Source organism: Mauremys mutica, chromosome 10 (assembly GCF_020497125.1).
Source record: "Mauremys mutica isolate MM-2020 ecotype Southern chromosome 10, ASM2049712v1, whole genome shotgun sequence".
Lineage (NCBI taxonomy): Eukaryota > Metazoa > Chordata > Testudines > Geoemydidae > Mauremys > Mauremys mutica.
The window spans coordinates 45947685-45964596 of record NC_059081.1 but is presented as its reverse complement, the minus strand read 5'-3'; the positions used below and the strand labels follow the sequence as shown (position 1 = coordinate 45964596).

The following is a 16912-nucleotide window of genomic DNA, read 5'->3' as shown; positions in this document are numbered from 1 at the left end:
GACCCCCTGTGAAGGAGACAGAAGATACCAAAGAGGGAAGGATGAGAGAATTCAGCCAAGCAAGCTGAATCCTGAATCCTAGGGGTAGGCCAGGGAGAGTCTACCGTGAGTTATGAGCTATGTGATAGCCCTGTTAACCCCACACTGGACCCACTTAACAGTCTAGTGGGTGGAGATGGGGAAAATTGCACCCCTTCCCTAATGTTAAGTTTAATAAAGTTGTGGTCTGCTCCTTAAATCCATCACTGTGTCTGTCCTTGTTCATTTGCGTGTCCTGATCACTTGTGCAAGACTACTGAAGATAAGATTGCACAGGTGTAATGGAGGCAGAAATTCCTACTTTTCCACAGTGTCCATCACTATAGTACCTAAGCACTTTTGCCACTCTGTCTGTGACTGTCTATAGACCCTGCTGTTCAGGAAGGAAATAACACTTTTCAAGAACCTACACTTTAATATGAGCCATTTGGCAGGATTTGGGCAGATGTGAAATTCTAACACAAAAGAAAGTTGGAGATGCAGAAGACTGAGCTGACTAGTGCATTGCTATGGTGCAGCACAGGGGGATGTTTTTTATAAACCGAGCAGGAAACGGTAAGTTAAATATGTTGGGGAGCTGGAGGTATCTGTTCTTTGTGATCAGTGTCCAAGGGGATAAAGTTCCATAGTTCAAGCCACCTGGTGTGGTACATAAAGGTCTTTGCATCTACCCCGTGGCTTGAAGAACGTGTTTGGTGATAAATTACCAAGCTGCTAGGTTTGGTAGAGGGCTTATTTCTTGAGAGTGAGTGGGATTAGAGGCCGACCCCCAAGAAGCTCATGGGAAGAGTGAGCTTGGAGGAGTATTAATTGTTCCTTTGGGAAATTCTGTGGGTGGCTGTTGGAGGCAGATAAAAAATAATTTTGCTGCAATCAACATTTTCTCTAGAGAAGATAGTAGGAGGGATGAGAGTATTGATGAACTTTTGAGTTACAGGATTTAGAAGGCATCTTCAGAAGCAATGTTGCAAAGTATTTGGGAGGTGGTTCTCCTACCTCAGGCAAGAGGAAATGAGTCTGTTTTCTTACATTAGTTTAGGGAGAAAAAATTAAGAGGTAGAACCAGGTGAGGGAAGAAAAGTTACGTTTAAAGTTTAGGGAGCGTGAAGTTTCAAAAGGTAAAATTTGAATGTAATCTAACAGTAGTATTGGATGCAAGGGAGCCAGTTTGGCAGGACAAGGTGAGCTAAGAGAAGTATTAGCTAATAGCAGTTAAGCCCAGGAGTCAGTAACAGAATCAACTACACATAACTTTTTTTTCAATTGCTTAACTACACACTATTAAAAATCAGACGTTTGCTCTCCTTGACAGCTGTAGAAACTCATGAGAGTCAGGCAACTGCCACAACCTTCATAGGCAAAAATCTAGCTCCACTGCGCTTAATGGGAGTTATAATTTCTACAGATGGGTATTGTAGCAGGCGATACTTTTCCGGCCAGGCATCGATGAAACTGAAATGAAGTTGTGAGCACCACATCAGCTGATGTCATTACAGGCACAGCACGAGGACTCCAGTGACTGAGCCATTCTCATATTGCTGAACGAGGGAGCAACTTTGACGGTGTCATCATCTGAACAGCGTGCTGAGCTGACTAACCAGAGGGAACTTATAATTTACAGTAATAAAGTTTAAAGGGATGTAATAAAACAATTACAGGCTAAGACATCTTAATGGTAATGTATGTAAATAGACTGCATTAGAGGCACAAGTGATTCCTGACAGTGAATAAGAAGATTAGAGTGTGTTTTGTGAAATAAAGATTGGATCCCTAGTTGCATCTGTACTTTGTCTTTTAATCAAGCTCATCTTGCCTCTGCTAAAACTGGATTCATATTCTTATCCTACCATTGTGCATGCTGTGGGAGCAGCATCCTGCTTATCACATCACAGTACGTGGTATTGGATCCAATACTGCCTGGGGGAATGTTGAGGAGTTGGAAAGATTATGCATACATGCTCTCTGGGTCACTAAGCTCAAGTGAGGCAAGTGTCATTGTTGGCACTAACTTTGCACAGTGTTTGTGTTCCGTATTTGGACAGTGATTGTCACTAGCCCTGTGATGTGTGAAGCAGGAGGCTTTTTGTCTTTTCTTCTACTCATACCTTGCTCAGTTAACAGGATCTGGCCAGGTTCTGTGCAAGGAGCTGCATGTAAATTACTGTTGATTCATTGTGACAATTGTGGCTTATTAAACTCCATCACGTAGGAAGATGGAAGTAGCTCCCTGGGCCAGGAAACAAAGGTCTAGTCCTGAAGAAAGAAACCCTGGCAGCAACCAGACCTTGGAGGAAGGCCTGAGTTGGGGCTCATGTAGTGTTGTTTTGGCATAATTTATCTTACCTTTTTTAACAAAACCGGGCTTCGGGGGGTGGGGGGAGGAATTTTGTGTGGGAGCTCAACAAGCTTGCACCCCCGCTCTTTGCATACCTACGTAGATGTGGAGATCATTACAATCTAGCTCTTAATATTAACTTTTGTGTTCTGAACAGTGATGGTTGCATGTGATAAACTGTCAGTATGACTCTCTTCCAGATGAACATTCAAGTAGGCGTAAATGCCATGATAAGCATGCTGTTTTCATGTATCTGCCGAAAGTTATCTCCTCTTTTGAGTCTTATATAACTACACTTTACTTTTGGCTGATGAAATAAGAGTGTTTAATTTTAAAGTATTTTTTTCTGTATCCAGCTGTATTCAACATATGTTCAAGATTGGAAAAGGTTTTCCCTTAGCATACTAAGATGAGTATTTTTTGTCCTTGAAATTATTTACTAAACTTGAGGCTGCTACCATTTTTCCACATTACCAGTTAAGTAGGCACAGTAAACTGAGGTTAAATAAATCAACGACAATTGAATCTGTGATATTCTGTAGGAAAAGCAATATATGGGTCCCTTCCTGTTATACGAGAATAACAAAAGACAAGACTCATCCATTAGATGCTGTGGCATTGCTTGCTCAGTCTACCCACAGTACATCTAGATGGCTGAATACATCCAGATTCATAGACCTGTAAGGCAGATAAGACTTTAAAATACATATTATTTATGTTCACTTTGGCCTTTATTCACATCAGTTCACAGAAGCTAAGCAGCAATGGTGGCTCCTAAAAAATAAATAGCAGGAAAACAGAAAATATAGTATGGAAGCTGAAACCTATCTCAAAAGTTAATATGCATTTAACAGTTTGTCTATGACAACTTGTATGCACAGTCATGGCAACTGGGAGTTGCTTGATTAACCTGAGGGACTGTGTGTGACTTAGTTTCCAGTACTTTAAGAAAACAGTAAGTTACAATTTAATGTCAAATATTACTTTAGAAACATGACATTGTGGTGATTAATTATATAATCACTGCACTTGATATGTGGTTAATGAGCCAACCATATCATCTAAATTTTGTGTTTAAATACTTCTATAAATGGTTAGTCTACTAGATGTTGCTATTTTCCAGTATCTTGATGGGCAACTTTTTTTGTTTGCTTTGTTTGTTGGGGGAACACTCATGCATGTTATGCTTTATGCTTCTCTGTTTTAGTGCCAGGTTTGTTTTCTTTGTCTGAAGCTTTTTTTGCTGTGTATGTGCATGGATCCAGACCTGTTGCATGTTTGGTGCAGCAAGAAGTTCACATGCTTAGGAATTTTAGTATTTCGTGACTCTGGAGTGCTTCAACTTGAAACTTTTCACTTGATTGTTTTATTTGGTGTGTGGGTGTGTGCGCGCACACAATAGAATTGGCTGTAAGGAGCACCATACCCATAAACACTTCCTCTTATATTTTCTGTTTTTTAACCTCAGCTGGTGGGGGGAGGGAAACCTATTATTGTCTGTACCTTGTGTTTTATGTATCTATGTGTATAGACGCAGTACTGAGAAAAGCTATGGATTACTTCACTCACTACTGAAATCTGCCCCTCTTTGTGGTGAAATGCAATCAGTATTTAACAACACTATGTGACAGTTTAGGACACAAACAGAACAATGTGATCCGTTTCTAACTATAGGGTGATGTTAAGTCCAGGAGCGTATAATTAAGTAGTGTTGTACAGTAATCTTGTAAGTATTGATATATTCAGACAGGAAATGTTTCTATTCTAAATAAAGCCTACAGTACAGTCATAGAACTGATTAGGTATCCAAAAACACTGAAGAAATGTAGTTACCAATGTTGAATTAAATTAAAGAAAAGGTTGCTGTTACCCTGCTGGATAGAAAATCTGTTCCATGAAATGCAGGAAACATACTAATGCAAGCACTCTGAACCAAAACAAAACCCCACCAAACCAAACAAACGTTGTGTTCATTCTCGTGAGGTGTGACAACTGCTGAAGGAAAACCAATCCGGTATCTTCACATTTCAAATAGACATCAGTTTTTATATCGTGTTAATGAGAATCTTAGGAAAAAACTTTCTTTGCAGAGAAAAGAGATAAGGAAACAACTAAATAATTGTTGTGTCCACAACCCAGGCGCTCATATCTTGTAGGGACTTTTATTTACATTAAAATAACTAAAGAGATATTGAGAGCTCTGACAGCTTATTCACCAGTTGTGCCACATATTTAGTTGCTAGCATGTTAGTTAAATTTTTAGATTTCACTACTAGTAGTGTTGATTTGTCTGATCATGATTCACTGACATAAAATGAGAAATTCCAAATGATCTGAATTTAAATATGCTACGTTCCGAGCAATTTATATGAAAACTTAGTGGCATTAAATCCTCACTTTATTTAGCCCTCACTGACAATCCAAGCGATCATTTCATGGAAAGATTTGTACTGTAGTTTCCTATCCTTCCTTGTTAGGGTCAGTAACAGCTGCTTGAACTTTAGTCTATTCATGTCAAATCAGTGTATGGAAAACTCAAAACAAGACTATATGCTAGTTTGAAACCTATAAGAGCTTCTTTTTCAGTTCCTACTGCAAAACATGAAAGGCAAAAGAGTCAAAGCAAAAGTTATCCAAACTTCTTATGGTGCCCATGTGATCATCAGTGCTGAAAGGCCACAAGGAGAGAGGTTGAAAAGACACAGAATTCTTAGGGGAGGTAGGAGAGAGATGTTCAATACCTGGATGGGTGTGTCCATGGGTCAATAACTTACAGTCTCCTTTCTTGGATTTAATTATTTTAAATCAAAGTCTGTAAATGTGATTTTATTGGTTTAGTTATCAACAGCAAAGCAGCACTATATGAGAATCTGTACTCAGAAGGGACATGATGTGTCTGTCTAGGCTTTAAACGAAGCTCTATGTGAAACTCAAACAAATGCTGGGATTTTTTTATGGTATTTTAATGCTGTGTAGGCACTACCTTCCAAAGTCTTTTAGTAGGACTTAGGTAAATAACTCTTAAGAACTATAGAAAATCCCACCCAAAACCACTAGTGTAGATGAGAGGTAGATTCTCTGGGAAAACTGTTCCCAGAGAGTAGCTATCAGTGGTTCAGTCATGCTGGAAGGGCATAACAAGTGGGGTCCTGCAAGGATCAGTTTGGGGTCCAGTTCTGTTCAATATCTTCATCAATGATTTAGATTATGGTATAGAGAGTACACTTATAAAGTTTGCGGATGATACCAAGCTGGGAGGGGTTACAAATGCTTTGGAGGATAGGATTAAAATTCCAAATGATCTGGACAAACTGGAGAAACTGTCTGAAGTAAATAGGATGAAATTCAATCAGGACAAACGCAAAGTACTCCACTTAGGAAGGAGCAATCAGTTGCACACATACAAAATAAGAAATTACTGCCTAGGAATGAGTACAGTGGAAAGGGATCTTGGGGTCATAGTGGACCACAAGTTAAATATGAGTCAATGGTGTAACGCTGTTGCAAAAAGAGGTGATCATCATGCTGGGATGTATTAGCAGGAGTGTTGTAAACAAGACACAAAAAGTAATTCTTCTGCTCTACTTTGCGCTGATTAGGCTTCAGCTGGAGTATTGTGTCCAGTTCTGGGTGCCACATTTCAGGAAAGATGTGGACAAACTGGAGAAAGTCCAGAGAAGATCAACAAAAATTATTAAAGGCCTAGAGAACATCACCTATGAGGGAAGATTGAAAATATTGGGTTTGTTTAATCTGGAAAAGAGAAGACCGAGAGGGGACATAACACTTCAAGTACATAAAAGGTTGTTACAAGGAGGAGGGAGAAAAAATGTTGTTCTTAGCATCTGAGGGTAGGACAAGAAGCAATGGGTTTAAATTGAAGTAAGGGAGATTTAGGTTGGACATTAAGAAAAACTTCCTATCAGGGTGGTTAAGCTCTGGAATAAATTGCATAGGGAGGTTGTGGAATCTCCATCATTGGAGATTAAGAGCAGATTTCACAAACGCCTGTCAGGAATGATTTAGGTAATACTTAGTCCTGCCATGAGTGCAGGGGACTGAAGTAGATGACCTCTCGAGGTCCCTTCCAGTCCTATGATTCCCATGATTATAAATAAAAATTTAATTAATGGCCAGTTCTTCAATTTGTGTAAACTGGTATAGCACAGTTGACTTCAATGAAGTCTGCATCTCAAAGAATAAACCCAGGTTGTTGTTCTCCATTTCCTTCTGTAACGTAGTGATGCGGGAGTTCTTTCTTCTTCCTTGATTCCTGGAGTCTTCAATGAGTTCCTGCAGTTCCTTTGGTTTATGCAGCTAGGTGGTTCTCTGGATCTCTTCCCAGTTCATATCTCTGTTGGACAGATATTTAATTTCTTTTCCTGAATTGTCTTCCACTTCTTGTGCAATGCCACTGATGTCATTTTCTATACTAGAGAGTTAATATCTACCTTTGCTGGCACTGTTAAACGAAGCTTGTATCACCATTGGCTGCTCCTCTTGTTCTTAGCTGTTGGCCTAATAAAATATGCTACAAGGGGTTGGGAAATGTCCCAATAAGTTATGGATAGACTCCAGCCTTTTAATTTTAAAATATGCCCTACAAGAGAGTATAGAATGACTCATCACTTCCTAGCAAACATAATTATCAGTGCAATCATCATTCATTATCTATCTGTGCCTTAAAATGTGCTAAATATTACTGTAAATGCAGGAAAATACACAGTGAAAAATTAACAAGCACAGGTGTGCAATTAAAACAGGAAGCAGTCGTGATTTCCAAGTCTGAGTACTGCCTGTCTAAGAACGATCGACAAGAAAAAAAGTTACTATTCTCTAGAAGCTGTGTATTGTAAGGGTTAGGATACTTGTAAGGAGATGGGAAGTAAACTAGTCTCATCAGCCGCTTGGACTTTATTGCAAGCTGACGACCAATTTTTTTGACATTTCCGGTCTCCATCTGCTGGTAGATCTTTTTACCCCCTGCTTGGAATGGCATCTCTGGAATCTGGTGAAACAAGGATTACACCTTATAAACCAAGTTGCTGGGTTTCTTACCTTGTTTTAGTCAATTACTAATGAATAAATAAATGAGAACAGGTATGCTTTTTTAACCAGATATGTCTACATCTTCTCTCTATTGTGACCCTTGTTTAAAAAAAAAAAGTTAACAGATTCTGGTTATAAGTGAACAATTACACAAGTAATTTCATGTTTAGGGTCAAATTCAGATCTGGTGAAAACTAAATATATCCATTCATCAGATGGTAACTTACTTATATTTGAAGCAGTTTGGGGAAGGGACTAGCTCTTTGTTCTCTATTTATACAGCATTTAGCACTATGGGGTACTGAGTCATGACTGGGGTTTTTAGATGCTACTGCAATACACTTAATAAATGGACAGCTTCGCTACCCTACAGTGCATCAAGGAAATTTCATGTAAATAATGTTACATTTGCCACCTCTGTGAATTTTTTAAAATTAGAATAAGTTAAATGCTATTACTTCCCCATGTTGGGGGGCGGCAAGATTCTCTACACTGTCTAGACTCTGCTCATACACATGGGGGTGGGGCACAGGGAGTCAGTTTTAGGTCCCTGGCCAGGTAAAGATCGCTCAGTGTGACATTAGGTCAATGGAGGATGAGGTGTGATGTAACTCTGCTCTGCCACACACCACCACAGCACACCCTTTGTAATGGTACAGGTGTTTGTTTTGTTGTTTTATCTAAACCAGTGTGTGTTTGGATTGAAGTGTTTGAGGAACTTCACTTGAGGTTAACAGGATTTGTGAAACCAGATATTATAGAGATAACAGAAACATGGTGGAATAGTAGTCCTGACTGGAGTACAGGTATTGAAGGCTATGTGCTGTTCAGGAAAGATAGAAATAAAGGCAAAGATGGTGGAGTAGCATTGTATATTAATTATGAGATAGACTGTAAAGAAATTAGAAGGGATGAAATGGATAAAATAGTCTCTTTGAAGTAAAATCACTTTGGGAAAGAAAGCTACTAGAGGTTCCCCTGATATAGTGCTTGGGGAGTGCTACAGACCACCTGGATCTGATTTGGGTATGGGTAGAGATCTCTAATATTTTTTAAAGAAATAAATACTGCTGTGAATTGTGTGATTATGAAAGACTTTAACTTCCCAGATGTGGATTGGAGGACAAATGCTACTAATAATAGTAGGGCCCAGGTTTTCCTGCATGTGATAGCTGACAGATTTCTTCATCAAACAGTTGCTGAACCAACAAGAGGTGATGCCATTTTAGATTTGATATTGGTGAGTAGTGAGGGCCTCATAGAAGAACTAGTTGTAAAGGACAACCTTGGTTCAAGTGATCATGAGCTAATTCAGTTTATACTAAATGGAAGAATAAACAAAAACAGATCTGCAATAAGGATCCTTAATTTCAAAAGAGCTAATTTAAAAAAATTAAGAGAATTAGTTAGGAAAGTGGACTGGACTGAAGAATCTGAATGTGGAGGAGGCTTGGAATTAGCTTCTTCAGCTTTGACAACGTATCTGACGCCTGTATCACAAGCAAGAGGAAAAATTCCAAGGAAGGGTTGCAGATCAAGCTGGATGAGCAAGTATCTCAAACAGGTGATTAAGAGAAATCAGCCTATAAGGAATGGAAGATGGAAGGAATCAGCAAGGAAAGCTGCCTCTTGAAAGTCAGAAAGTGTAGGGATAAAGTGAGAACTGCCAAAAGCTAAGCAGAGTTGAACCTTGCAAAAGGAATGAAAACCAATGGTTAAAGGTTCTATAGCCATATAAATAAGAAAACCAGGAAAGAAATGGTACCGCTAAACACTGAGGAAGGGTGGAGATTAAAGATTTATTTAGGCATGGCCCAACACCTAAACAAATACTTTGCCTCAGTTTTTGATGAGGCTAATGAAGAGTTTAGGGGTAGTGGCAGGGTGGCTAATGGCAGCGAGGATATGGAGGTAGAAATTACCACATCCGAGGTGGAAGTCAAACTCAACACCTTAATGGGACTAAATCAGGGGGCCCAGACAATCCCCATCCAAGGATCTGGCACATGAAATTACAAGTCCAATAGCAAGGATTTTTAATGTATCTGTAAACTCTGGGGTCATACACTATGACTGGAGAATTGCCAATGTAGTTTCTGTTTTTGAAGAATGGGGGAAAAAGTGATCCAGGAAACTACAGACCTGTTAGTTTGACCTCAACTGCATGCAAGATCTTGGAACAAATTTTGAAAGAGAAAATAGTTAAGGACATAGATGTGAACGGTAATTGGGATAAAATACAACATGATTTTATAAAAGATAGATCGTGCCGACCAACCTAATCTTCCTTGAGAAGATAGCTGATTTTTTAGACAAAGGAAATGTAGTAGATCTAATCTCCCTGCATTTCAGTAAAGCATTTAATATAGTTCTATATGGGAAAGTACTAGTTACATTGGAGAAGATGGGGATTAGTATGAGAACAGAAATATGAATAAGGAACTGGTTAAAGGGGCAATTACAATGGGTCATACTGAAAGGTGAATTGTCAGGCTGGGGGGAGGTTACTAGTGGAGTTAGTCAGGGATCGGTCTTAGGACCAATCTTATTTAACATTTTTACTACTGAGTTGGCACAAAAAGTGAGTGTGTGCTAATAAAATTTGCAGCTGACACAAAGTTGGGAGGTATTGCCAATATGGAGGAGGGGTGGAATATCATACAAGACGATCTGGATAACCTTGTAAACTGGAGTAATAGAAATGGGATAAAATGTAATAGTGCAAGGTTAGGGACTAACAACAAAATTTTTTGCTATAAGCTGGGGACTTATCAGTTGGAAGTGACAGAGGAAGAGAGAGACCTGCATATATTGGTTGATCACGGAGGACTATGAGCCATCCATGTGATGTGGCCATGAAAAAGGCTAATACACTCCTAGGATGCCTCAGGTGAGGTATTTCCAGTAGAGACAGGGAAGTGTTAGTATCATTGTACAAGGCACTCATCTGGAATACTGTGTGCAATTCTGGTCTCCCATGTTTAAGAGAGATTTATTTAAACTAAATGGGTGCAGAGAAGGGCTGCAAGGAATGGAAAACCTACATTGAGAGACGACTCAAAGAGCTTGGCTTGTTTAGCCTAACCAGAAGAAGACTGAGGGGAGATATGATTGCTCTCTGTAAATACATCACAGGGATAAACACCAAGGAGGGCGAGGAATTATTTAAGTTAAGTGCCAATATGGACACAAGAACAAATGGATATAAACAGTCTTTCAAGTTTAGGCTTGAAATTAGACAAAGCTTTCTAACCATAGGAGTGAAGTTCTGGAACAGCCTTCCAAGGGGGAGCAATAGGGCAAAACACCTAACTGGCTTCAAGGCTGAGCTTGGTAAGTTTATGGAAGGGATGGTGTGAAGGGCCTGTCTATAATGGTGTGAGGCCCATCGGCGACTGCCAGTAGCAAAAATCCCCAATGGCTGGTGATGGAACACTTGATGGAGAGGGCTCTGAGTAACTACAGAGAATTCTTCCCCAGGTATCTGACTAGTGGGTCTTGCCCACGTGCTCAGAGTCTAACTGATTGCCATATTTGGGGTTGGAAAGGAATTTTCTCCCCAATCAAATTGGCAGAGACTGTGGGGGGTTTTCACCTTCCTCTGTAGCATGGGGCACGGGTCACTTGCAGATTTAGTGTAAATGGTGGATTCTTTGTCTTTAAACCATGGTTTGAGGACTTTAGTACCTGAGCCAGAGGTTAGGGTTCTGTTACAGGAGTGGGTGGGTGAGATTCTGTGGCCTGCAATGTGCAGGTCAGACTACATGATCACAATGCTCCCTTCTGACCTTAAAGTCTATGAGCCTTTCTATGAGCTTGCATTGTCCAGAAGGAAAGAGATGGCAAGTACAAGACACACATTTCTGGGGAAAGTCTGGGACTAGAAATTTGCTGGTGTTGCTCTGCGGTGTAATTTAAGGGGTGGGGGACTGGCTAAAGTACTCTTGCAGTATAGCTGGGAGTAATTTTCATGCTGGAGGCTGTGTGTGAGCAGGCCAGAAGTGGATGTTCTCACAGCGAAGCAATGTAAAAGGCACCCCAGGTTGGAGAACTGAGGGGACACAGCTATTCATTGGCCCAGATTATATCCTGGGGAATGTCACAACAGGGAAATCGTCAATTTGTATGTGTAGGGGAGGCAGGCAGTAGGGTGGGATGGACAGGGGTAGGCGGGCACAGGATTAGCACTCCTCGGGATTAGGGTGACAAGACTGGTGGCTTAACCCCGTTAATCCCTCCCATCTAATTTGTGCTATGCTGTTGCTCTTGTTTATTTTTGATAAAACAAAACAGCATTCCAAGACAGGCTGGTGCTTTAGAATGAATATTATATTGTCTCTACTGGCTAGGATGATTCTGAGCTTAGGAAAAGCTTTTCTTTGACTTGCAATAGTTGTACATAGGGAAATTAAATAAATGGATATTCTGCACATATGCGTTTCACTTTAGACTCCTGCATGTTTGTCCTTTGTAAACTTCAAAATAGCCTGAAATTATAAAGAAAATAGCCTTTCTAAAATGATTAATTCTGCATTAGAGTAAGTATACGAGTGGGAAGACTTCTGAATAGTTGCTGTGTTCCTACATAATTTTGCAGAATGAAAGACTAGTTATGTCCTTGACTACTACTTCTGGCAACCTGTGAGAAGCTGGCTTTTGAAATTATAGTGCTATTTTCCCTTCTCACACTCCATGTTCCACAGCAAAGGGTCTTTTATTTTCCTGCATAAGCAGCTGAAACAAAAAAGATGTTTTTCATTGCATCGATTTATTATATAATGCTGCTTATCTTGAAAGGTTGCACTGTGCTAACTGGAGAGGGCAACCTATTTTTCCCATGTTCAGATGTTTGAACATTTTGATTCTAATTCCCATTTATTGGGTTCACATGCTACTTAAACAAGAATGTGGGAAAGGAGCAGAGAGGGGGAGAGAGGAGAGTCCATTGCAAAAATAGGATGAAACATGAGTAGAGAGTGGGCAGAGCTTTTTTTTTTTAAAAACACAGACACACACGGGCCCAAATCTAGCATCTGCCCCGGAATCAGTTCTGGGCTGAAATCTTGGTGGTCTGAACACAATGGCAGAACTCCCGTTGATGTCAGTGGGATAGGATTTCATCCTGGTGTAAGTAGGAGTAGCTTCATAGAAGCTGATGGAGTCACTCCAGGGCTAGATTTGTTCTTCTGAGTTTTAGGAAAACATTTTTATTTTCTTTAAGAACTCAGGTTTGGAAATTATGGCCTTGACCGAGTCCAATTCTCAATAGAGAGAAAATAAATAACACAAATTATTTCATATTAAAATATAATATCCCAATGCCTATAAACTGTAATGGGTTATGTTTTCACTAAACTGATGCAAAACTGCTCACCAATGACATCTATGGATGTTGAGTTGCTCATTTAGGGCCTTTGAAAGTCCATTGAAAAATCCATATGTTGACTCCAGTTGGCATTGGATCAAGTCTCTCAAGACTTTGCTGTAACTTCATCTGAGCATGAATCCGAGCAGTCAGCATGCATCTTTACCCTCCAGTATTCTGTGTGACATACAATGTGAAACAAGCAGGATATTATCTGAACTCAGCAAAACTGTATCAGTGGTAATCAGACATTTGCATTACGAGCATTTACCAACATGTGATGTCACCCCATCTAAAGTCAGCACTACCTCTGCCATTCACAAGGCACTTTTCTATTTGAAAAGCTTGCTGGTCATAAGGAAATGAAATACTCTGAAACCACAGCTCAGTAAGCCAGCATGATTAAGTACAGTGGCTGTCTGCTATGAATACTCTTGGTCCTTCAGTTTCTCTTAGTGTAATCTGCAGATGTGTGTTTGCATTACAGACTCTGAATAAATGGCTGTGGTATAAGAGGCAGGGTTTGCCAGCATACTGGCAGAACCTAAACTTTCCTTTGCCTGCATAGATCACATAATAAAATTCATCAAGCAATATTATGCAGACTCAAAATCTGTCAAGAGTTTGAGTGATGGAGTGACAGGAACCACCTGCATCTCTCATGATGTTCTAGGATCAAAGTACCAATAGGATGTTGCTGCAGCATGGCAAAAGGTGAGAGTTTGGGAGCAAAGCAATAACGCTGGGGATAATTTGATGTCCATCTAGTGCCTATTGTCCCTTGAAAAGCAGTTCCCAATGTTTATGTTGAAGCAGTGCCATATTTATTAAGGTGGCTACTGAAAAATAATAAGGCATGTATCCACTAGATGACAAAATCAATATGAAGCAAGTGAAATTGATAGCTAACCAGGAGGGAAAAGAGGAGTACTATAAGAATTTTACTGCAGAAACATAGGTAAACTCATAATTAAAGCAAAGGGCAACAGTTTGGGAAGTCAGCACTGAAATGAAAGGGAGAATATAGTCTCCTGGAACAAGTGGAAAATAGGACTTTGTGTAAAGCAATTTTAATCAGTAGATCTCAAAACACCTTACAGAGGAGGTCAGTAACATTTCCCCCATTTTAAGAGATGTGGAAACTGAGGGACAGAGGGGAAGTGACTTGCCCAAGATCACCCAACAAGGTAGTGGAAGGGACAAGAATAGAGCCCAGTCACCTGTGTCCCAGTCCAGTACTATGTCCAGTTGGCACTATTTCCAATTTGAGGAGAGAAAAGTCAGGATAGCTATGCTGTTAACCTATTGAAAAAGCCACTTGCATTTGGTAGCAAAAGTGAGAGGAGCACTTTCTTAGAAGTGTATAACTTTCACCATAGGCACAGCTCATTCATCCAAGGTTATGTACAGTATTCACAGTAAAAGGTGGACTCATTGTGAAGCTAAAATCCAAGCATGCTCGCATTCAGGTGCCACCAAGGAGAGGTATGTGAATTAGTTATTGGTCAAAGAAGAACAGTAATGATATCCTGAGTGTATTTCCAGCTTATGAAGCAGATGGTTTCAAACACAATTTCTGAAATGGTTGTAAAAATGACTTTGTCTCATCTACACTTGCAATCAAATAATATTTAACAGTAGTTTAGGTGGAACTGAAGTATGACTCACTGCTAACTATTGCCAGTATTAATACTTACCTCCATTATAGAGCTTTTCATCTTCTGATCTCAAAGATCTTCACCAAGGAGGGTCAGTATCATTCTCCCCATTTTTGAAGGTGGGGAAATTGAGGCACAGGGGAGACATGACTTGCCCAACGTCACCCAGTAGGCCAATCGCAGTCCAGTTTACTGTTCTAGACAGACCCTTAGATGCAGGGCCGGCTCCAAGGGTTTTGCCACCCCAACCAGCCCCCCCCCCCAAAAAAAGCCCGATCGTGATCTGCGGCAATTCAGCGGGAGGTCCTTCGCTCCGAGCAGGAATGAGGGACCCTCCGCCGAATACCTGAAAGTGCCGCCCCGCTCCGGAGTTGCCGCCCCAAGCACCTGTTTGATAAGCTGGTGCCTGGAGCCGGCCCTGCTTAGATGCGAAGGTTCTCTTTTTTTCTGCCAAACGGATTGAAATGAGAGGATTAGGTGGCTATGTTTGTGGGGATGCTGCATGCACGGAGTTCTGAGGATAGTGACACATCCTGCTCCATAGTTACTGAAAACCATTGTATAATTCTGAGTCAGCAGTGGTACAGCATGCCTGCACTGTGATTGGTCGAGGCTATTCCATTTCAATACCGTTGACAAACAGTCATTCTCTCTGTCAGTGCTACATGAAGACCCAGACCAATACATTTTTTCCCCATGAGAGCCAGAGCATCTCTAGGGGTGATATTTGTCCCCCGCTTTTTTCAATAAAGATTTTTAGAAAGAAAACTAGAGTTTCTAAGGACATATCTGTTATGATTCCTGTTGTGTTTAAATCTCTGCCTTATTAGCATAAGCAAAGTGATTTGTGCTAGAATGTTTTGTATTCATAATTTTCTGTTTTTCACAATGTATCCTTATTTTATTTCTATTGGTCTTACACCTTTCTCCATGACCACCCTCTTATTTTTTTCTAAAGATTGCTGTGCTTAAACAGCCCTAGCCAAGACTAGCTCTCACCTCTTTCACTTCTCCTTAAGCTATACATGTATGTGGAATGCCTCAGTGAATCTACAGTTTTTCAGTGGTTCATGCAATCTCGTTCTTCACAACACTTTCTGGGAGGTAAAAGAATCTAATACGTGAATTCACATAACGAATCTGGTTTTTAATTATCCATTTCTCCACTGCATTGCTCCAAGTGTGAAGAATTCTGTAGTTAAATGACACTTTACAGACAAGCAGTGTGGGCACAGGCACTTGCTTATACAGAGTTCTCACAAGTCAGTGAGGAACCCAGTTTCATAAATGTCCCAACTGCTTTGTGAGAGAGGCTGATAAGTGAGCAATTATATTTTTAGTACCTGTCATGTAGTCATTAATTATAAAATGATCATTTCATTTTACTCACTATTTAAACGCTTAAAGTTCTTTCTTCGTTCCGTGAACTTGCAGAAGAAAGTCTCACATTCTAGACCAAATCAAAATCAACATACTCTTAATTTCCTGAGATGGTCTTTAACATCTTGCAAATTTCATCTAAGATAGATATTATGTTGTTAGCTATGAATTTTTGTAGATCTGCCACTAAGGGATATAGAACAAGGTCGTAAGAGTGTGTGTAAACAGGAAATTTAGCCAGTCTTGCATTCACTCCAGCCATGGTGTGCTGGATCTCTGTAATCTCTACAATATTCAGGGTTTCTTCAAATATTAGAATTTGCATCCAAGAGTTTTAAGCATGTTGGCTGAGGAGCTCATTGGGCTGTTAATGGTAACCCTCTCACCCCAAGAAGTCTTGGAACACCAGGGCAGTTTCAAAGACTGGAAGAAAGCTGATTTTGTGCCAATTTTTAAAAAGGGTAAGTGGGATGATCTGGGTAATTATAGGCCTGTCGGTCTGATGTCAGTCCCAGGCAAGATAAATGAGTGGCTGATACAGGACTTGATTAATAAAGAATTAAAGGATAATTAATGCCAATCGACATAATTTCTTGGAAAATAGATCCTGTCATACTAACTTAATATATATATTTTTAAATTATATCTCAAGTTAGGTTGATAAAGGTAATAGTGTTGCTGTAATATACTTTGACTTCTTTAAGGTATTTGACTCGGTACTGTATTATATTTTGATTAAAAAAATTAGAAAGATTAACATGGCACATCTTAAATGGATTAAATGGCTAACTGCTAGGTCAAAAAAATATATCTGTAAACACATAATCATTATTGAGCGTATGTGCTCCTAGTGAAATCCTGTAGGGATCAGTTCTTGGCCCTGCACTACTTAATATTTTTATTACTGACTTGGAAGAAAACAAACACAAAATCAGAGGGGTAGCCGTGTTAGTCTGGGTCTGATTAAGTGGCTATTTACCCACGAAAGCTCATGCTCCAATACGTTTGTTAGTCTAGAAGGTGCCACAGAACTCTTTGCCGCAAACACAAAATCATCACTGATAAAGTTTGCAGGTGATTTTTTTT

At 39.9% G+C, this 16912-nt stretch overlaps 1 protein-coding gene and 1 long non-coding RNA gene across 2 annotated transcripts in view; one reads left to right on the top strand and one right to left on the bottom strand.

Moving 5' to 3' along the window:
- The window catches only part of LOC123378729 (calcium/calmodulin-dependent 3',5'-cyclic nucleotide phosphodiesterase 1A-like), a 359073-nt gene that overhangs the window by 218867 nt on the left and 123294 nt on the right, over positions 1 to 16912 (top strand). The gene's annotated exons all lie outside the window — the stretch shown is intronic.
- On the bottom strand, positions 7324 to 14643 carry LOC123378409. The gene is made up of 3 exons (XR_006582595.1): positions 14486 to 14643; positions 12798 to 12965; positions 7324 to 7382 (listed from the first exon to the last, which is right to left on the bottom strand). It is a non-coding gene; the product is annotated as an uncharacterized LOC123378409 (long non-coding RNA).